A 16,469-nucleotide genomic window follows, 5' to 3' on the forward strand; every position below is an offset into this window, starting at 1 on the left:
GGGACAAAAGGCAAATGGATGGAATTAGGCAAGCTTGTGTCAGTGTGGAGGGGACAGCAAGAGGCCGGCCTGCCTCTAGCTCATGTCTAGAAGAACCAAAATATTGTGTGTGGTCTTTGCTTTTTTCAATGTTATGAGCATCTTTCAGAATGAGAGAAAGGGCCCCCATCTATCCCACAGCCCCTCCTCCAGGGAGGCTCCTTTCTCAGCCCAGCTCAGGACTTCATATCTGTGAAGGTCATCTCCAGCCTCCCCCAACCCCACACCTGTCCTGCGTGCGTATGGCCACCGTTTGCCATATTTGCATGAAATCATTTTCGTTCTCTTTCCTTTGTTTATTTGCTGGGTGGGGAACCTGAGTGTTCCCTTCTGAGTTGGTGCATCTCCCTCCACCCTCACCGAGCTTGGTCACCCCCATGTATTCACAAAAGGGATATAGAATTTTGCAGTTTTAAAACTTCATAGAAGTGGCTCCAATTTGTAGAAACCCTTCCATCAACGTTCTGTTTTGCTCAATGCTCAATGTCGCTCCCTATGGACCTGGTCTGTGTATTTAGTGCTTTGTGGCATTCACTAACCCCGTGAGGACCCTAGAGTCTTTCCATGTGGCCAGCTCTGCTCCCTCCATCCGCCACAGTCCCGGCTTTGTGAGAGCAGGGATTTGTCTGTAGTCCCCAGGACAGGGTGTACCCTGAAAAATCTGCAAACTTGTTCCAAGAATGAATCAGCACCCTGTAGTAGCCCCCCACACAGAGTCCACACAGTTCTAGCCTCTTTCCTCTACAGATGGGGGGTACTTTCATTATTCCAGTATTTTGCTTCGTTATTCCAGTTCTTTTATAGGGATGTCTGTCTCTGTGTCTTCTGTTTGCACGTGGGTAGAAATCTCTCTGGACCCCAGTTGGAGTGGTTGGGAAATAGGTCAGATATGTGCAGCTTTGCCTTATTAAATATGACTACCTACTTTCAAAACATTATGCCAATGTAAGTACAAACCCTTTCATAAGGTTTTCTATGCATAAACTGTGAGGCATGGAGAGATTTCTCTTTGGACACATTGAGACTTTTTACCTTTTTCTTTTTGACAGCTGTTGGCATAACTTTGCTAAGATCCACCTTATTTTCTAAGACAGCATGTTCATGGCAACATATTATTTTGTTGCTATATCATATGCACGTTCACATCACATGCACGTTCATGGCAACATATTATTTTGTTGCTATATCATAAAAATTACTGATGTGTATTTTTAAAAGAATGCCCAGTAACTTAGGAGGCTGAAACAGGAGTATCCCAAGTTAAGGGCAGCTGCTGAAATTTAGTGAGAATGCAACTCAGTAGTTAAGCACCCCTGGGTTTAAGCCTAGCACACACACACAAAAAAAAAAAAAAAAAATAGATTTATTTTTCTTAGAAAAAATTCCCAAGAATTAGAATTTAGGTCAGTATACTAAAAATTATTTTTGCACCTCTTACTGCCTCAAAGGATTACATATTATCACTTAGAATGCCCCTCTCCTGGAAGCCAGTTTCCTTTGGGCATCTTGTTCATTTATTTTACTGAATTCACTCTGAGTCTCCACAAGGCAGGACTGTGTTGATACTCTTCTGTGTCCCTGGAGTCTGGCACATAGTAGATGCACAATAAATATTCATTAAAAGAAAAAATGGCTCTGGAGGAGGATTGGGTGTCAGTCTGGGAAGATGGGGTCGCCTCAGCTGCCCTCGGAGTGGGTTAGAGACCTGAGAGGGTGGTAACAAGGCTGTGATTCCTGGGGGTCACCTGGGGCCTACCTGGAAGCTTGCCTTCCTGTCCATTCCTGGTAGCAGGCAGCCAACTGGTTGGGCTAACTGTGGCCTCTGGGTGGGCAGTGGGGTTACGCCAAGGGTGGGGCCAGGAGCAAGACCCACATGTGGCTGCCGATCTGTCACAGCGGCTGATGTGAGCACAGGACCTGGCAGGTCCCAAGCTGGTGCTCACAGTGGTTTGAGGAAGTGAGTCACCTGGGTGACACCTGACCAAGAATATCTACTCTCCAGCGGTGCAGCTTGGGGAAAGTTAAGGGTCTTGATGTGGCACAGACGGTCCTGGATTGCCCAGGTTGGCCCTGTGAAATCACAAGGATCCTTATAAAGAGTGGCAGGAGGGTCACAGTAAGAAAAAGAAGCGGTGACCACAGAACTACAGGTTGAGTGATGTGCTTTGAAAATAGAGGGACCTGGGCTGGGGTTGTGGCTCAATGGTAGAGCGCTTGCCTAGCACGTGCGAGACCCTGGGTTCGATCCTGAGCACCACATTAAAATAAATAAATAAAGGTATTGTGTCCAACTACAACTAAAAAATTATATATAAAGAAAATAGAGGGACCAGAGATGGAGGAATGCAGGAAGTTTCTAGAAGCTAGAATAAGAAAATGCCACCCTGAAGCCTCCAGGAAACAGGCAAGCCAACACCTTGATTCAGACTTCTCACCTCCAGGACCAGAAAAGAATAAATCTGTGCTGTTTTAAACCACTGAGTTTGTGGTAGTTTGTCTTAGCAGCTGTAGGAAACTCGTCTTCAAGGCTGTACCTGTGAAGTGGGGATGGCTATTAGCCTGGGCCACCAGCTGCTTGAAGACTTAATGTACTTCAAGGTTTCTACATGTTTAGAAGCATGCCTGGCAAACAGTAAGCAATTAATAAGCACTTTGGCAAATCACCTGAACTCCCTGGACCCAGACACACCCAGTATCAGGAAGGGCTTCTGAGAGCAGCTGTTTCCAGGGGGTTCAGCCTGCTTTGTTCTCCCTTTGCTGCCCTCCACTTAGCAGGTGCCTGGAGCTTTGGGGGAAGATGAGCCCTGGCAGGTGAAGCTTCAGGCCTTGCCAGGCCATCAGGGAAAGCCAATGGGGGTTCATGGGAGTGAAGAAAAAGTTCCGACAATTGCACTTTCCTGCAGTGATTCAGTAGAGCAGAGTGGCCAGGAAAGCAACCAGGGACAGCTCAGGTCAAGGCAAGAAGTCAGGGCAAGGGAGGAATCATCTCTTCTAATCATCTCTTTGCCATGCTCAAAGCTTGCACACACAGGCACACACATAAGAGCCCATGTGTGTACACACACACACAACTGATGCTCCCAGTAGTGCCAGGATGTAGGCAGAGTTATGTAACCCATTTTCCAGATGGAAAACTCAAATTTAGAGAGGAAAATTCTTGCCTAAGATCATGCAATTGGCTAGGCTCCCAGCAAGGGCCAGAGCCCGGCTTCCACTCCCACCTCTGTTGCAGTCCAGGGTATTGGTGACCTAGCAGGTGGACTTCAATTTCCTTGCCCCTGCTGCCCTGTGGGGATGCCCCTGGGTGCAGGCACAAACAGGATTACATTCATAACACCACCTTCTGCATTTGATTTCAAGAGCAGGGGCTAACGGATGATGAACACTAGGCCAGAAGGAAAGAGGACCACTTTTCACGAATCTCAGGTGATTCTTCTCAGTGAAATTCTGATTGGGTCAGGTCCTCAGCACTTGCTGCCTTAAACCTGTTAGCTGAGGACCCACGATGTGCTCATCCTAGCAGGGGCATGCACATGGCAGACCCAGATGGGGCCTTTGAAGCACCTGATGCTTGGTCAGTGGCCTGAACCCAGAACTCGTCAGAGGGCAGACAAAGCATGGTGGAAAGGCAGTGGGTTAGGCAGTGGGCACCCCCTGGATGAGAAGGAGGCTAAGGAGAGTGAGAGCAGCATGACCCTGTCAGCCTGGCAGAATCCCAAGATGCCAGGCCCCAGGCCATTTCCATCGAAGCCATCTTTTGCTGTCAAGTCCATTTGTTTTGATTGAATAGTCAATTCTGTGAATGCTACTTTTCAAAGGGCAGTCTGTGACCACTCGCATGAGAACCACCAGGCTGGGTTTGCCAGAAGCCCCCCGTCCTGGGACTCAGCCGGCTCCAGCACCCCTGTCCTGCTCACTGTCTCTAGGAGCCAGTTGCAGGCTTTGCATTTTCCAGTTTGAGACCCACAGGTTAGGTGTCGGGAGAGACAGGTACTGGGTACTGCTCTGGGTTGGGCTCTCCTGGAGCATCCCAGGGGCACTGAGCAGTGGGCACCTGGACAGCATGGGTGTGTAGGAGCTGCAGGAACCCTGCCTGGAGGAGAGGATTTTGAGTAGAGCAGAGGGGTTACCTTGATACCTGAACTTCCCAGCCTGACTCACGGAGAGAGAGAGTTCACCATTGAGGGTCCGAGGGGGCAAAGTTGAGGAACTTCTAGAAGAGTTTCATTTTTATTTTGCAACTCACAGGTCACCCTTGGGCAGCTTGCCTGTGGCTCCCGTATAGACCTGTTTGTTACAGGAAGTTCGGTTCCTGAACCTCCAGATTCTGCTCCAGGATCTGAGCCCAGCCTGTGTCCCTCCCCAGGAGGCTCTGCAACCTGACTCAGGAAGCAGAGCAGCCAGGTGTCCCTAGGGTGGTAGAACTCGCAGAAGATGAGGCCCCAGGGCTCTAGGGCACAGGATGTCCAGGCTAGGCCCAGCAGGGTGAGGTGGGAACAGATGCTGTGGTGGAGACCGAGGAAGGCCCTGCTAGGGCCAAATGGCTGTGTCCCCCAGAAGGAGGCAAATAAATGACACTTTCCTCTGGTTTCAGTTGACAGCAAACTTTTTATTGGCCCAAGAAGCTGACAAACACTTTGTCAGTGATTTCATAATAATAACGAAAGCAAAAGCTGTGATATTTCCCCCTTTCTCCTCCTCACCGCCTTAAAAAACAGCAGTTTCAAGCTTCCCCTGCTAAAAGTAGCCATGGGAAATTAAGAATGAAGGGGTACAGGGTTGAGGGAGCAGATTGTCACTCATTTTTTTAAGCCCCTGATTTACATCAGGCGAGATATAAGGCTTACATTTTACTTTAAAAAGGTCTGTGAAGACAAAGTGTGCACATAGTTAAGATTTATTCAGGAAGACCTATTGTAAAACACTTTGGGTTACCTGTTCTGGGTCTTTGGAGGGTGGTGGCAGGGTAACACTCCGTTGACAAGCACATTGAGGGCTCCTTGGGGCCATGCAATGTGCCCATGTCCACTCAGCTTTGAGAGGGAGATCACCATTTGCTGAGATCTGAATGTACCTCCCGAAGTTCAGGGGCTAGAAACTTAATCCCCAAACTCATGTGAATGGTATTTGAAGGTGGGACCTTGGGGTGGCAACAGGGTGAGGACTGGGTGACTAGGCTCTGCCCTCAGGAATGGAACGAGGCTTTCATGGATTAGTGGGTTAGTGAGGGAGCGGCTTCTTAAAGGAAGCCAGCTCTCTGTGGCATGCTTGCCCTGAACACAGGAGGGCCCTCCCAGATGCTGCGTGTGTGGGCACAGGCTCATGGGCTTCCCACCTCCAGAACTGGGAGCTGAACAGACTTCCTTATAAATGACCTGGTATCAGGTATTCAGTGATAGCAACAGAAAATGGATGACCACACCACTCACACTGGGCCCCTGGGAATCCAAAGCCCACACTCATACTCCCAGAGGTCACAGAAATGCTCAGTTTGACTTGAACACAGTGTTACAGGAGAAAAACAGAAGGCCACCTCACAGCTCTCGGTGATTTTGTCTGGCCTTTGAAGACTTTGGCTCTGAAAGTTCATCTTCTGGAAGAGGGAAATGAGTCATAATCAAAGGAAAAGCAGCAGAAAAAGACAACCACCAGAGGGGAGGAAAATTCAAACCACATAGCGAGAAAGGACTTGTATGTAGAAAATATAAATAACTCAAAATAAGGGACAACACAATTTAAAAATGGGCAAATGAAGATGTGTTCAGCATCACAAATCATCAGGAAATGCAAATCAGAACCACCACGAGAGGTCACTTTATCCTTATTAGGGTGGCTGTTACAAGAGGAGGAAGAGGAGACGTGGGGGGAAGAGGAGGAGTGGTGCTGGTGAGGATGTGGAGAAATTGGGACCCACATGCACTGCAGGTGAGAATGGAAAATGGTGCCTCTGCTTTGGGAAACAGTCTGGCAGGTCCTCAGAAGGTACATATAGGATGCTCCTATAATCTAGCAATTTCACTCCTAGATGTATATATACACAAGAAATGAAAACCAATGTCCATGCAAAAACAGGTACCCAAAAGTCCATGGCAGCATTATTTATAATAATCAAAAAAGATGGAAATGACTCAAATGTCCTCTCAAATGGATAAAGAAAATGAAGTATATCATACAGTGGAAGATTACTTGGAAAAAAGAAAAGAAGCAATGAAATGAGATGAAACAGGGACAGGTAGTACAAGGGGGACCCACCTTGAACCCATCGTGGTGAATGAAAGAAGCCAGTCAGAGCAGAATGCTTATTGAATGTTTCCACTTACATGAAATTTCCAAAGAAGATAAATCTATGGATATGGGAAGTAGATTAGTGGTTTTCAGGGGTTGGAGGAAAATGAGGAACACCTGTTAAATGGGTATGGGGTTTCTTTATGGGGTGAGGAAAATGTTCTAAACTCAATCGTGATGATGGTTGTGTAGCTCTGTGGATATACCAAAACCGACTGCAATGCATATCTTTAATGAATGAATTGCATGGTATATGAATTATATCTCAATAATGCTCTTACAATTTTTTAAAAATGGGTGTAGTTATTTGTGTGGTGTGTGTGAGCTCTAACAGGGGACCAAGCAAGACAGGGGTTACCCCAATCAGTCCCTAGTCTCACCTCAAATTTTAATAGACAATTTTTCATTGGTGTGTTGTACATAATGGCAGGATTCATATTCATATATGCACATAACATAATTTGGTCAATTTCATTCCTCAACACCTACCCTGTCCCTACGTCCTCCCTCCCCTGGTCCCTCACCTCTACCCTTTTGGTCTTCCTTCTAATTTCCTGAGATCCAACCCCTTTTTACCACTTTTACTCTCTAGCTTTCACATATGAGAGAAAAATATACGACCCTTGACTTTCTGAGTTTGGCATATTTCACTTAACATAATTCTGTCAAGTTCATTAATTTTCCTGCAAATGATATAATTTTGCTCTTTATAATGGATGAATAAAACTCCATTGTGTGTACATATCACATTTTCTTTGTTCACTCATCTGTTGATGGGCGCCGAGGCTGCTGGTTCCATAACTTGGTTATTGTGAATTGAGCTGCTGTAAATACAGCTATGCATGACAATGCTATAGCAGGCTCACTTTAATTCTTTTAAATAAATACTGAGGAGTGGTATTGCTGCGTCAGACTTGTTTTAAAGGTGTTTTTTAAGGTATAACCAGTGATCTGCTGAAGTTGCCACAATATGACTTTTGAGAAAGGGTTTGTCTTGGTTGGCTTTTTGTTGCTGTGACCAAACCACCTGATAAGAACAACTCAGAGAAGGAAAAGTTCATTTGGGGCTCATAGTTTCAGAAGCCTCAGTCCACGGATGACCAACTCCATTGCTGTAGGACCAAGATGAGGTATCACATTGTGAGGGAAGGGCCAGGACAGGGAAGTTGTTCCCCTCTTGGCAGCAAAGGAGGAGAGGGAGGGAGGGAGGGGAGGAGAAAGAGAAGAAGAGAGGGGAGCTGCAGGGCAGATGCACCCTTCCAGGGCGCCCCCAGGACCCGCCTCCTCCAGCCAGGCCCCTCCCAGTCTACTCAAACCAGGATAGACTGATCAGGTTACAGCTCTCACCACCCCATCCTTTGCTATCTGAAGATTTCCTTTATGAACAGGAGCTGTTTGTAATTAGCTACAGTAGAAATATTTACACCCAGGAGTTGGCAAATTCTACAAATAAAGGTTTCTTCTCAATTTTAATTTTTTAAGAGTTGCTTAAACATTAAGCAGCAGACCACTGAGAATAACAGCACACATAAAAAAAGACAAGACAAGAATGAACAGGTCAATGAGTGTTCAAATTGAACAAACCCTTGTGACAAATATTCAGAGAAAGAAACAGAATAGTATCCGTACCCCGAAACCCCCTTCCTCCAGGGTGCCCTCCTAGTGGTTACCCAAAGATAACCACATCGATGGCCAATTTGTGTACATTAAGTGGAATTACAAGGCAAATTCCTTCAAGTCTGGCTTCTTGTGATTAATGTTATTCGTGAGATTTGTCCATGTGGTTAGGCTGTAGTTTATTTCAAATACAATGTGTGAACATTTCCCATTTATGCATCCATCTCCTGTGTTTCCTATTATAAGTAGCTCTTTTAGGACACAGGTCCATGTCTTTGAGCTGACATATGTACACATTTCTGTGTAGGGTTCCTAGGTCCTGGGCATCGTCATACTCAGATATAGTTGACAGATTCCTAGTCAACTGCCTTTGACGTTCCCTCCTTGCTAGCCAGGTCTCTGCATCTCTGTTGCCCACCAGAATGGTCCTCCTAGGCTTTGGGGAGAAAATAAAGCCAAGGCCATGGAACTTGTTGGGAAGGCAAGCCAGGGACTAGTAATCGGAGGTAGAGCTGCCAGGAAGTCCTGTGAGTTTTTATTTCCTATGAGAGTGTCTCCCTAAGTTGCCCAGGCTCTTAGTGTGGGCAGATGTGCTGCAAGTGACAGGAGGCACCTGGCCCTCCGACTGGTTCCCACTAGACCTAGGAGACCAGTGGGTGTATCTGGGAGAATGTTCTCCCATGTCTTAGAGAGGAACACGTAGAACCAACAGGCTCCAAGCACTGTTGCACATTTGAGTTCCAAGCTCCTGAGCTGAGTAATGGTATGAGGAAGCTCAGGGCTGAGAGCGCCCGAGCCACATGCACTGTCTGCCCAACAATGTGCTACGCATGTCTGTTTGCAACTGGCCAGGGCGGTGTTGAACCAGGTCTGCCAAAGTTGTTTCCTTTTCATGGCACTTACTATGGTGAGACAGTGACAGTTGGAGTTTCCGAAGTGCTGAGCCCTCAATGAGAGGTTTCCTCATTATTAGAGGGTGCGTCTGTAAGGAGGTTCAGGACTCTGGATAATTCTCCCTCATGGTGACAGAGTAGATTTTCAGGAGCTGAGTGGTGTTCCAGGAGTGACCTGGCTTTTTTGGCGAATGTGTGGGAATCACCTGGGGGACGTGGTTAAATGCAGACTCCTGGGTCCCTCCCATGATGTAGAATCTCCAGGACAGGACAGATTTGCTTCCCAAATCTGAAAGCCGGGTGCTGTTTTCTTGCTGTGTCTTGCTCTCCAATCTGCCTGGAACTGCACAGTGAAGTTTCCACTCTGCCTGTTCGAGTGTGAAGCCGAATAAGGCTTCTGTCCCGATGATTTAGCAGAAGGTCAAGGTTTTGGCCTCAGCTAGGATTTGCTGTGTGGTAAGATTTTTGCAAAACATCTGTGTTTATCTGAGCTCTAATTGCTGTTTCGGGAGCTTATGTGTTTCAGCATCTGCCTGTGGGATGCTGTGCTCACAGATACGCACGCTCCCTCACTGTTTTCTTCCGGCAGTCTATGTGTGCCAGGATAGCCACCTCTGGTTCCCAAGTGTGCAGTAGTAGTCCAAGAAATCCTCCTATGGGGCTCTTCTGGCAAGTGCTGGCACTTCTCTGAATTGGAAACTTGATTTTGTGGTTTGCACTTTACTGGCAGCCGACCTGCCGGGAGAGGGGAGGAGCAGGCCAGCAAAGGCTCCCAGGCAGGAGCTGCAGTGGGCCCTGTGTTAGGGTTCAAATCAAGGTTCCTGAATCATGAGTGACTTGGCTTCTGGCAAGTTACAAATCAACCTGAGCATCAGTCTTCTCATCTGCTCATGGGGAGAATACAGCTCCTTCTAATAGCTGTGCCCAGCCCACAGGCGTTGTTAGCACTGGGCCCTGATCCATGGGAGGTCAGGGTTGGGTGTAGGGACGACCCTGCTCTCCAGCTCAGCACTGATGGAAGACCCTGCAGGTGGCTCTGCCCATCTCGAGCCTGCTCCAGCTGTTTCAGGAGGGCCACCTCTCACTCACTGGCCTTGGTGAGAGCTTCCCCAGGTCCTTGGGGACAGGCACCGCCTTCCCCCAGGCCATCCCCCAGCTGAGCCCCACAGTCATCCTCACCTATCCATCCCCTTCTCAGCCTGGAGCTTCTAGAAGAGGATGTGGAGCTGGTCTGTGCAACCACTGGCCTGGCATCATCTGGCCACAAAGGGGATGTGTGTGGGACACATGAGCCTCGGACGCAGAGAAGGAAGGTGACATGATTTAGTTGACTTTGCCTCCATCCCAGGCAGCTGGCTGCAGAGGCCAGGCCCAGTGTGTCTCTTGGCTGGTTTGGGCTCAGCCTCGGCTCGCCAGCTGGAGTCGTGAGGCCATTAGCTCTGAACACTCTGCATGATGCAAAATTGAGATTTGCATCTGGGACAGATGGATACACAGGGGGAATGAGCAGCGTAGGAGAAGCTGAACCATCCCAACAAATGTCATCCACACCAGCCCCCCTGCCACACATGCAGACTCTGGGAGTGAGGAAGACTTACACATATGCAAGGGGAGGAGAACACAGGGTTAGGACAGAGGGGAAAAGCTGGGGCGGGGAGGGAGAGCAGTTGTCCTCGACATGGGCTTGCCCACTGCCCACCACTTCCTGTGTGATATTGAGCAGTTCGCTCCAGCTGCTCCAGGTCAGAAAATTTCAACAGAAAATGTGCCTAACAAGATGACACCTGCCTCACAGCTGAACAGGTGTAGGAGGCCTGGGCCTGTGTTCAGAGGGCACTCAACCCAGTGAGGTGCAGAGGCCAGAGCCAGCCTCCAAATTCTGTGATCCCTGGAGAAATGAGATAGCTATTGGGCCATGAGAGGGGCTGCTCTTAAAGGGGTGGTGAGTTCTTGGTTTTAAACAGGCCCTGTAGCAGGGTTAAAACCACAGATAACCAAATGGGAAATGACATTTTGTAACCAGACAGAAAACAGGCTGCTGCTCTGCCTGACTTATCCAGGCCAACAGTGTCAGCGTCTCCCAGAAACCGCCTGATGCAAATCTACCGCTTCCCTGCCAAAGCCCCTTCCTCCAGCCACACAGTGTGTGTTGGGTTTCCCACACTGGCTGTGTGGACAGACCTGAGGTTACCAACTTTCAGGAAGGAAGGAGAAAGAACGTGGAGACCAGCACTTCAGAATCTTTGATGCTGTGATCGCTCCCTGGCTAGAACTTCGTGTAGCAGACATCTTCCATGGTCTACCATGGCTCAGATTTCTGCCATGGAAGCCAGAACCACTTGTATGCACTGACTCAGTGATTTTGGAGCCACGAATCTCTCCGAGTTTCATTTCCAAGCTTGTGAAGTGAGAGGTCAGTGCCCCTGTAGGGGGTCACTGGGGACTTAGCCAGACGCTGTAGGCAGAGCACCTGGGCCTGAGCTGCTCCACCCCACCTCAGGGCAGCACTAGGAGTGACAGCTGCCGACAGAAGCACTCTGTGGCACATTGCTGGGCACCTAGAGCTGCGGCTGCATCAGCATGTCACCCCGGGACACAGAGGGGCCCCCCTCTCCTTCCTGTCCTGTTCACAGTGCCACACACTGTTCACAGGAGGTAAGATGACCAGTATCATTCTTTCCTCCAGAGTAAAGCCGATGAAGTCCCGATCTTCTCCAGTCGGAAGGAGTGGACAACTCACAAAATGGTCTCACTGCAGATGTTTGGGGTCAACTGAGAATGTTTATTTAAAAGCAATTTTAAATATTAAAAAAAGTAGAAATTAACACATACAGTACTGAAAAATGGTCACATTAAATACATGTGAAACGAAAAGTGTACTGATGTTTGATGGTAACATCCAGATGAGGATTCGGAAATTAACTAGTGGCACTATGGGATTCCTATACAACACGTTGAAGTTTTAGGCAATACAAAAATAAATAGCAATTGCTGTTCAACAGTCAAATAGACACACACTACTTGCAGAACATTACTTTTTCCTCTGGGGAAAAAAAAGAACTAATTTGCTATTTTTTTTTTTTTTGGTAAGGTCCCATTCCTTCAAAATACTATATCATGTACAAAATGGCAGATCATGGCTCTTCACTGAGTTTAAGAATGAGGTCAGATTTAAACTCAACAAGATTGCCAATGGTTTTTCTATCTAGTTTTCCTATGTCCCACAGAAAACTGGATTAGAGAGAATTCAAATTGCTCATGGAAAACAAAACAAAACCAGAGAGGAGGAGGAGGAAAAAAAAAGGTATGAAAAATGCATCTGTGAGAGTTTCTACAATAGGGGAAACAGAATAGACATCGCCTCCACATAACTCTAGAGACGGAGCTTGTGTGTGTATTTAAAATAACTAGTTTATTTTCAGATGAGTTGCAAATAGTCTGGCCACAATTAAGAACGGCTCTCTACTGCAACTTCAAATTGTGAATGAATGAGCTGGGACCCAGGGCATCCTCAGATGCTGACTTCCTGTGCTGACACCAGTGTGGCTTAAATGCTGAGGCTGCTGGCACGGCCAGTCACACATCAGCATGTGGCCTGGTGCCTCCCTCACATTCTGGGTTAGGTGCGGGAATGCACGTGTGCCCTGATGCTGAGGAAGCAATTGCTTAAAATCAGTTTCCAATAGTAGCTGATAAAATATTTCTCAGGTATGCCATGCAAGGTTTATTCTTCAGGTGGCTACTCAAAGTTTTCATAGTAACCACTTAAGCAGAACTAAATATTTACTGAGCACTGTGACTATGAAAGAGGGTTTTTCCTATGGATTTGGTTGGGAATTGTGCTTCTGTGAAATTAACATTTCTCATTCACGGCTAAGATTATTTGCTTAAAAATATTAAGTCTTCTGTGCTGTTGCCAAAATAGCAGTTTAAGCAAATGGAACATCAGAACGACACGAGCCTTAGAATCAAGGACAGCTCCACTGGTTGTGGAATACGACTGCTGTATTCTTGTCCAAAATTCAGACTGATGCCAAAGATCAAAACACAATGTTCTTAATGGTCTGATAAGCATGGCTGGGATGAAAGCAAAATGAGAGAGAGAGAAAGAGCACAAGTGACAGAGAAACAGAGACAGACTCCTTGCAGGGAGAGCTTTTTCACAGTGCAATTCAGAGCAGCTTCCAAAACTTGGTTATGAATTGACTTGAAAGGGAACTGTCTAGTGGCTGGCGCTTCAGATGGGAACACTAGTGTATGAAGAAGAGCAGAAGAGCTTGGTTTCAGCACCTGGATCCTACTCTGGAAACACTGTGTGAAGGGCTGACTTTTAAACTCTCCATTTGGAATAGTCTTTTAAAAGTAAATTTATCCAAGAACAAAACTAAGAAAATAATTTAAAACCAACACTTTAGATGCTTCAACACAATTGAGGGATGCTGATTCATAATACATTATGTAAATTCACACTCTTTGAGAGAGTTGAATGACTGACTACAAACAGATATAGTTGCAACCTTATAATTTCTGCTTTAATGGCAATCAAGTTTAAAAAATGTACAGTTCAACTTATTCATACTATTTATTCCTTTATAAAAGGCAAGATTTTAGGTATAAGCTTCTAAATGCATGCATAATGTAGAGGCTAATATTTTCTGGCAGTCCTTGGTTCCTGAAAGTTAATCTTCATCAGACATATTTTAAACTTTGTCAAAATAGGCATGAAGGATATGTTATTTTTGCATAATGAGGTAATATCTCAAGGGTGGGCACTCATCATCATAAGACAGTATAAATCCACTTGTCTCAACTTGCATGAGGCTGTGTGCATTGTAAAATGCCACAGAGTTTTGGGTCAGTGAACATTTGCTGAAGGAGTAACATATTTAACTGAGCACTTGTCTGTAATAAATACCAAAGTAGGTTTTTGTAGCTGTAAACTGTGTACACAGATAACTACAGGCTGGTCTGTCATGGAGCTAACTAGAAGTTTCATCTGGAGAATAGAACCCACCTCTTTGCTAATGCTGCATTTTCAGTAACAAGATTGAGAATACTGCACTGTAAGGAGCAGAGTCAACTCTAGGCCCTTCAATAGCTGCTGAACAGAAACCACTCTACTTTCAAAGCCAGCAATTCCTACACTCCTGGTTTTTTGTTGTAGTTGGTTTATTTTTTATTTTTACTTTTTTATTTTTGCTTGCTTGTAAAACAGCACAGATAGAGAGAGATGTAAGTGCTAGGTGCCAAGGACGGCTTTGGCAAACCAGCAAGGCGCACCGGGCCCCGAGGCTACCCTCATACTGGCAAAGGCAGAAGACCACAGGATATTTACAATACATACTCTGTTCCCCTCCCGAGGTGGCCCTCGAGGAGTTTCCTATTCTGTAACAGCAGCTATACACACACTGTGCACAGGGTGGCATGGAAGCAGAAGTCTGGAATGGAGGATGGAGACAACCATAAGGTTCTGCTTTCTGCTAGTCGGACAGGATGTGAACAAAGGACACTGGAAAGACCCCCTTCCTTTCAGGCTGTCCTTTGATGTGTCCAATCTGCAAAGGAAAAAGATAGTGGTCAGGCTGGAGGCAGCAGGCAGCTGCCCTGGGACAAGTCCAGGGGGTAAGAGCCCAGCCCCAGAACCCAGAGCCCTGGGGTGGACCCAGACAGATTTCCCTATCCTTTGTGAACCACAGAAACTATGCAAAGAAACAACAGAAGGGCACTTCTGCCTGCCCCCACAGAGTTCCCAGAGAGGTGGAACAGCCTGCCCAAGGCCTCCCTCCAGCCCAGACTTCACGATCCATGTTCTGAGCGGATGCTTCTGCTTTCCAGATGGGGAGGAGGTGGGGGTCAGACACACCTTGCTAAGCCTCTCAACTGTAAAACAGGGCACCAGAAAAGCCCTTCTCAGGCTTGTGTGATTACTTTAAAAAACACAAACTACATGGGAAAAGCTGCTACGTGCCCATCGTTTGTCCTCTGGCTACTCTGGGGGAGGATATTGCGGGAGTCTGAGGCTGAGGTCAACTGTACTGACTGCTACACAAGGCTGCAAGCCAGGCTGCCTGCAAAGATCTTCTCGTCACCTCTATTAGATCAGTGTTAATCACATCAAAGAGAACCACATCAGGAGCCCTCGACAGCAAGAAAGACAAGACCACTCACGCTGTCTTTAAATGGCAAATACACCTAGCAGGGTGGTTGAAGCATGGGACAGGATGAATCAGGCCAACTCTCGTTTTCTCTGCATGAAGTACCAACTGCCCAGAGAGTGGGAGCCAAGAACTGTCTAGCCTATAACCAGCTCCTTTACCAACCAGGCCCATGGCGGTGGAGGCCATTGGTACTACTGGTCCCTTATCCTGGATATGCAGTCAATGGTTAAGATGTGGCCTACCTACGCCACGAGCGCTCAGCTGAAACCACGCAGTACGAGGTTCTGTGGGTGGCATGTCACCATGGGGACATGGGGATGCATGGTGACATTCGTGTCTGGCTGGACATGTGCTGTTGGCTCAGAGAACTTCTCCCAGGAACAATGCTGAACACACTAACACAGACTCGTCTCTGCTGGAGTCACCCGTCCTTAGCAAAGACTATGATGGCTGCTTGATCACACTACAGCAAAGTGAGTTTGGTGACATCCTTGTGAGGGAGGATTAATCAGGTCCCAGTTTTCAGAAGAAAATAGGTTTACAGGAGGGACATGCTTCCCCTAAGGCCACAGAGATGGTGACTGACTCCCGCTGGCGACCTCAGAGTTCATCTCCTTGGCCTTGTGCACATTGGCTCTCCAGGCTGCATGCTGGGGGCTGGCCTGCCTCTGCCAACAGAGGCTGGAGGCCCCTGGGCCTGCCCCAGCTCATCCTGTCCCAGGAGAGAAGAGGACACCAGCCACCTCAACCCAGGGTTTCCTGACCTCAGTGCTGACATCTCTGCTGCGTGGCTCCCTGCGCATGGCAAGGTGTGGGCATCACCTTGGCTTCTTCCCACAACATGCCCACAGCAAGCATCTTTCCCAGGTCCGACAGTCAAGGTTTCTCCAGAACTTGCAAACCTCCCAGTAAAAACCATTGTTCCAGTCCAGCAAAACCACTGCCCACAGGCCCAGGGGAGGAGGAGCCAAGGTGAGTGTGCACATTTGCATGTGCCAGGCTTGCACAGGCCAGGCACACACGTGAGGGGGTGTTCTGGGCAGCCACAGGTTTTGCTGGCCCAACTGTGAACCACAGAACTGAGCCCCTCTTGGGAGGAGGGGACTCATGCTGCCAAAGAAGGAGGATTTCCATGCTGAAGGTGGGAAACTGTCAACCAGAAAAGTTTGAGGTGACCGTCTGCTGCACCTTGGCCTGGTAGTCGTCCTGGGGAGACACTTTCTGATCAGCCTGAGAAGCGACCAGTGCGACGGTACCTATAGGCCTCCAAAAAGCTGGGTGGAAAGGACAAGGGTGCCTTCCCTTACACATACCTGAGTGGCAGGTCTTAATGTGAGGGGAGTTTTCACAGATATTTTCATTTTATCTTCTAGAATTATGTGATGAAGTTACTGCAAGTCCTCTTTACAAACTGGGAACCCCAGAAAGGATTAAAGACTGAGCCCGAGGGCCAAGCACCACAAACAGCTGAGCATGT

The sequence above is a fragment of the Callospermophilus lateralis genome, unplaced genomic scaffold (genome assembly GCF_048772815.1).
Source record: "Callospermophilus lateralis isolate mCalLat2 unplaced genomic scaffold, mCalLat2.hap1 Scaffold_65, whole genome shotgun sequence".
NCBI lineage: Eukaryota > Metazoa > Chordata > Mammalia > Rodentia > Sciuridae > Callospermophilus > Callospermophilus lateralis.